The 6,551-nt window shown below is 39.1% G+C and overlaps 1 long non-coding RNA gene across 1 annotated transcript in view; it reads right to left on the minus strand.

Moving 5' to 3' along the window:
* The window catches only part of LOC142010757 (uncharacterized), a 45,852-nt gene extending 40,695 nt beyond the window's left edge, over positions 1–5,157 (minus strand). The window contains exon 1 of the long non-coding RNA XR_012644871.1: positions 5,092–5,157. This is a non-coding gene — a long non-coding RNA (uncharacterized LOC142010757). The remainder of the gene's footprint in view (positions 1–5,091) is intronic.
* Between the last annotated feature and the right edge of the window lie 1,394 nt (positions 5,158–6,551).

A 6,551-nucleotide genomic window follows, 5' to 3' on the forward strand; every position in this document is an offset into this window, starting at 1 on the left:
GCATTATGAGGATAATGTTTTGTGCTCTATTAAGTGAACTGGGGACATCTAAGCTAGATATGCAGAAAATATTATGTGTGAAAAGCTTCTGAACAAGATCAATAGGGTTTTCATTATTATTCATATTTCTGCCCAGGTCTGGGTTCCACCTGTTTGCTTTTTGTTTTGTTTTGTTTTGTTTTATTTTAAACTTAAAACATGTTGTTAACATTGTTTAGCCAAGTCCTTGTAAAGTAAGAAGATATTGCAGATGGATGAAATATTTATACTGAAAGATGGCTTTTCCATTTAAATGTGTTCATTTTTGCAAACTTCTAATACATCTAAGATGATAGATAGATAGATAATAAAAGTAATGGAACCTTAACAAGAAAATTTGAGGTACTTCCCCCCTCCCTTTGCAATATGTTTTTGTTGAGATGGGTTCAAGCCACAGAGTTCTGAAAAGGAGCAATATCCTGAAAATCTCCCACTCCAAAGTTTAAATGTATTTTCATCCTGGAATTGGCTCACTCGAATGCTCTGGATAAGTCCTTGCTACCTGCTGGTGACAATACATTTGTTGATGTCTTTTGTCTCTTTTTTATAAAGCGAGTATTTCAGCTTATATTATTAAAGCTTTTATGGAAGGATCTTGTAACAACTTTTGAACAGATGTGTGATGTGCTGGATGGCCTTTCTAGGGTCGCACCTGATGTATTGAGGTTCCACAGAGCCCCCCTATCCTACCAGCCTGGATTCCCCTTTCTCTGTGCTGCTTTGACAGATTCTCAACCCCACCTTCAACACACACACACATGGGTAAGGACACTTCGAGATGTAGATTCATACAGAATCTAAAATCAGCTCTGGGGAATGACTCTTTTCAGGAATCACCCAACACTCCCATGCATGCACCCTCTGGACTGTAAACCCAAAATTATATCGTCTTGTATTGTATAGCGAGGTATACAGTGTAAACTTATTAAATATGCCCCCTCTCTGAATGTGGAGGAAGATATGCACAGCTCTTGCCCCCTCCTGTTATGAATTGCACAAAATGTGTTTTAGAATAAACAAAAAACAAAAAAATAATGACAAAGAGTAAATTTTAAGGGATTATAAGGGATAGCAAACAGCACAAAGCAGATGATGGAGCAAATGAAACAAAACATGCAAACTAGGCTGAATACATTAAAGAAATTGGCTATTGTGACAAAGCTCCTCCTCTATCTTGGGCCCATGATTTTTGATGAATTGCTGGCCTCAGAAGATCACAGCAGCCTCCACTTAGGTATTTCCTTTAGGACACCAGTTTTCTGTTTGTGGAGCTATTCTCATCCTTGGTCAACATGGAGAAAAGTGGGGAAATAAAATTCCATTGTCACTTTGACCCCTCCAAGTGGTACAGGGCAAGTACAAACCCCTTTAACAAAACAGGGCAGGACAAATGCCTTTACCAAAACCAGTCCTTTTCCCATGCTATCATGGGGAGAAGGTGGTGGCTAGAGCGCCCACTCTTCTCTGGGCTCCAGTCCAGGGACCCTGTGAAAGCAGCTACCTGCAAATGTCTCCAATGACAGCCACATGATATAAAATATATCTGAATTATGCCATATCAATCGCATAAGCATATCTCTATGAAAAGTATGGTGTATAGGATCACTATATGTAAAAAAAAAAAAAAAAAAAAAGTGCTCCTGCACTGATATTTTCTTCACTGATCCTCAGACAATTATACATGGGATTGAGGTTAGTGTGACCCCACACAATGTTTCAGAAGATCTTTAACACGTCCCTCATAACGCAAAAGCAGTCATGTATCACTTTAAAGACTAACAAAATGGTTTAATAGGTGATGAGCTTTTATGGGATAGCTTTTATCTCGCACATTTAATTTTGGAATGTGTTTTCTTTAGAAAGATTATTTTTGTCTGGCAGTCAGCTAATAAATGTTTTTGTCACCAGGATGTAAAATATCAGTGTTTCAGCATATATTGATCCAAAGATGCAATTCATTTTACCAACAGACGTATCAGTAATTCCATTTTCAGCTGGTTTGCTTTACGGTATCCATACCAGCTTTTCAGAGAAACAGGTTTGTCAGGAGCACAATCTGTCATCAATTTAATCTTCTATTCTATAAAAAAAACTATGCTGAGGGATTGTTAATGCTGCATAGTTAACCAATAAGAAGTTAAGGAAATGCCCAAGTGACAGTTCTATGCATAACCTTCTCTCTGAGCCCTGTGGCAAATATGCTAAGGTAGTCTTTAGTTACATAATTACACACTATTTTTCAAATAATGTGTCATGCAAACAACTGTTTTCTACAAATTAACATACACATGCTTATTAGCTTGTAGTATCCTGTATTATGCTGCGTATGATGGAGTATTTGTAAATTATTTATAACAGATAACAAAGCGATCACGTCATTAATGTTCTGGGGTTTTCTCCCTTAAAACAAGAAGTCAACATCTTTGTTTTGTATGAAAAGTACAGAAGAGCTCACATTTTTTTCAAAGTTAACCTTCCCCTCCTAACTCACTGTAAACTTAGCATGTGCACCTATAACAGCTTTGAATCTTTACTGGGGTTGTAATTACTGATACTACAAGGGAAATTAATGTTCTTTGTGTGTTTCCTTATCTGTTGAAGACAGCTTGAAGATTTTTGTGACAGTACATAGAAATTAACCCAACATATATTGGAGCTTAGATTTAAATTGCCTCCAGCTTTTCCCACTAAGAAGATGTTTGTCACAAACATTCTCCAAGTTTCAGGGTCAGATGTTAACATTTACGCAGAGCAGTAGCCTTCCAGAAATCTGTATTGTTCTGTTTGTAAAAGATTGCAAGCAAGCACTTGACAAGTGTGGAGTCTGACTAAGCCATATTTTACAGATGGCCTAACTGGATATACAAATTTGAAGCAATCTGTCTGTGAACCCCTTAGTGTAACAGATGGCACATGGGCCTTTACATCAGAATTCAGGAATCTATTCCCAGCTCTACCATAAGCTTTTTATGTGATACCAAACAAGATATTAAGGCTAAATTTTCAGCTGTGACAAGTGAATTTGAGTTGCTTCCATTTTGGTATTCCTTCCCCCTCCGTTTCTGATGGACCACAGAGCATCCATAAATCTACCCTACTGAGGCAGCTGATGATATTAAAAAAATCTATTGATATGTCTGTGTCCTATCTATTGCTATTCTCCTCCACTTGGCTTAGTAGGTGTGCTAAAATGAAAGTGGGCATGTAAAGGATCATTCTGGTGAACAAGTCTCACAGAATGGTCTTTAGGGACCAATGCCACCAAGCATCGTTCTTACACTGGATCAGTTTCCTATCCAACTCAAAGATTAGAGAAATGTTAAGGTAGCTTAGAAACACCTGTCTCCCCTCTTCTCTCAGATCCTCTGCTGAATGCAGCTTGACTGGAACCAAGGGCATGGCTCATAGGGTCTAATTTTTAGAAGTGGGGCAAGCACCCACAATGCCAATTCAGAACAATGGGATGTTTGAGCCATCAGCATCTCTGAAAAATCAAAGGTGTTTCTTAAGCAGGGCACCTGTAGCTTGAAACATCCACCCTTATCAGATGCTTCTGAAAATGTTGGCCTTCACTTTCCTCTCTCAGTTATCTCTGCTGGGAATTGAGGTACTATTTGTTTGCCTCCTTCTGAGGCGAATGGTATGGGCATTACTGTATACATCATGATTACTGTTATGGTATATGTCTGGGATTCTCAAGAGAGATTTATGGGATTAGGTACCCAAATCCAATTTAATGGGATTTGGGGCTCAGTGGGTGAAATTTTGACCCCACAGAAATCAATCACAAAACTGCACATTTCAGACAGATATTAAGTCTATGTTGGCTGGTTAGTAAATAAAGTGAAACCAGTGAAATCTCCTTACATGACCACAAGAAATAAAATGGAGAAAGTCTTTCAGTTTATATCATCACTCAGACACCAGTCTGGTTAATTACAAATAGAATTCAGCCCAGTGAAGTAAAACAAAGGCATCCTAAGTGCAGCCTGCAGATTAAATGTGGCCATGGAGTACTAACATGGGGCATGCAGTTGCCTTCCCACTCACTACACTTTAGGCAGAGAAGTGGAGCCTGTGATGGGCTGTAGAGCAAATCAATTCTATGCTAATGGCACTTCAAATGTTTGATTCCCACCACTGGAAAAAAAAGCAATTTCTTACATGGAGCTATACGAACAAGAAAATTATTGTGTAGTCGTTATCTGAAAATACATATATTTATATGCAAATTAAGCACCACTCTCAAGATTCTAGCAAACGGCCGATGCAACACATTGCTCTCAAAGAGCTTGCACCAGTGTGAAATTAAAATGACACAATATTAAATACCGTGAACCTCACACTCTCTGCTCTGTATTTTGCCTGGCTATTGAATGGCTGTATTTGACTAAGTATGGATCAAACCTTCAACCTACATTCATGGAAAAAACCCTGGAGATAGGACTGTGATTTAGAGAAGTAAACTAGGAATAAGGGAACCATGTGAATTTCTGTTCTGGGATTGGTTCTGAGCAAGGAGGCAGACAGGCTGATATCACGACTGTGAAGAAGTATCATCTACATTTCAGCTTGGGTGATCTATTGCTTCCTCTGACACCCTTCAACTGTAATTTTGGAAAGGCCTAAAGACGGGAAGCTGTTTTGTGTCTAACCCACTTACTTGTAGGAAAAAGATCCAAGCAAAGTCCTGGTAAGGAACAGAGAGTTTTCCTGACATATCATAAAGCAAAGCAATTGAAGCCAGATACCCTATTTCAGAATTCTTTTGGACTGATAAGGAATAATGAATTATGATCTGTTCTGTGGGATGCTACAGATAGTATGATATTAGTTATCTTCTTTTACGTCACCAGACGTATATTCCTCAAAGTCCAATTTGTGGATCTAATTATTCCTCTGGCAAACTAAATCTTAGCATAAAGCATTACCTGCAAAAGGCTACCAGTCATAAATTTACCCCTATCTAGAAGTAAAGAAATTTAATGAGGAGTTCAGGCAAAACAGATTAATTAACAATATGGTGTTGAAACTAATGAAACTGAAAATCACCAATGTCTTCTTTTTAACAAACTTGCGGTCAGTAAGTAGCCATTTCAAATACAATCCTGGATCTGCTGTTCTGAGCCAAAAGCAAATGACCACATAAAGGTTTTCCTTCAGATATCCCTGTATTGTCCCTAAGATTAAACAAAATAAATATATAAATAAACCATGCAAACAAAAAACATTTCTAGCTCTTCTGGTTGTTCTGATATCATTAGATATGTGTTTGCAGTGTTGTTTTAGCAATGTTGGTTCTGGGACATTAGAGAGACAAGGTAGGTGAAGTAATAGCTTTTATTGGACCAGCTTCTATTGGTGAAAGAAATAAGCTTTTGAGCAGCACAAAGTTCTCCCTTCCAGAAGAGAAGCAAAACCTGCAGACATATCTCTACTGCTACACTGATCAATACTACTGCTTGCATGATCAATTATATTATATAAATCATCCAGTGCCCTAAATATCCCTATAAACAGCAACGTGGGTGAAACCAGACAATCAGCATGCTCTCAATTGAATTCACAGAGAAAAATGATAAAAGACAAACCCACTGTCTCAGTACCTAACAAACACTTTTCACAAAATGATCACTTCATGTCTGGCCTCTCCTTGCCCTCAAAGGAAACAATCACAACACTTCCAAAAGTTGTCTGAAAACTTAAATTCATAATTTTGATAGGAACTGAAAATCCTGGGCTGAATAAAAACCCTGCATTTATGAATTATTATAACATCCTGCCTGACCCCAATTTTTGTGTTATGGTTGATATAAATGGGCTACTTCATACTGAATGGTACTTTACAATATATGTTAAGTATTTATGCTGAACAGTTGTATTCCACCTTGTGCTTAGCTGTGACAATCTAAGGCCATCTCTACAGTACAAAGTTGCCAATGCAAGTTACACTGGCTTACAACTACCACCATTAATACATTACTCTTGTATGTGGGGGCGGGGGTGGGTGTGTATGCATACTGTGCTCTCTCTGTCAGCACAGCACATACTTACCACAAGTGCTTGCAGTCCTGCACAGTGGTTAGAACATTGGCCTTGTAAGCCCAGGGTTGGGAGTCCAAACCCTGATGGAGTCTTTCAGGCATCTGGGGCAGGTTAGATTAAAACAAATTTGCCAGGGATGGTGATAGGTCCTGTTGTGAGGGCAGGGGGCTGGACTTGATGACCTCTCAAGGTCCCTTCCAGCTCTATGAGATAGCTGGGTCTACACGTAAGCACTCTTTCGAAAGGGCAAAAATTGATGTGCAGCCATCAAAATAGCAGCTGTCGAAAGGGAGCAACTGCGCGCCAATAACGGATCAACAGGTTGATGTGCCCTTTTGAAGGGCTGCCATGGCCTTTCGAAAGGGGGCATCCACATGGCTCCAAGCACTCCTTCAAAAGAAGGGAGGCAGGAAACACCACGGATGCGGTCCTATGGCCGACAAGCCCTTCCAGGACCACAGCCAGCC

This window comes from Carettochelys insculpta, chromosome 3, assembly GCF_033958435.1.
Source record: "Carettochelys insculpta isolate YL-2023 chromosome 3, ASM3395843v1, whole genome shotgun sequence".
Classification (NCBI taxonomy): domain Eukaryota; kingdom Metazoa; phylum Chordata; order Testudines; family Carettochelyidae; genus Carettochelys; species Carettochelys insculpta.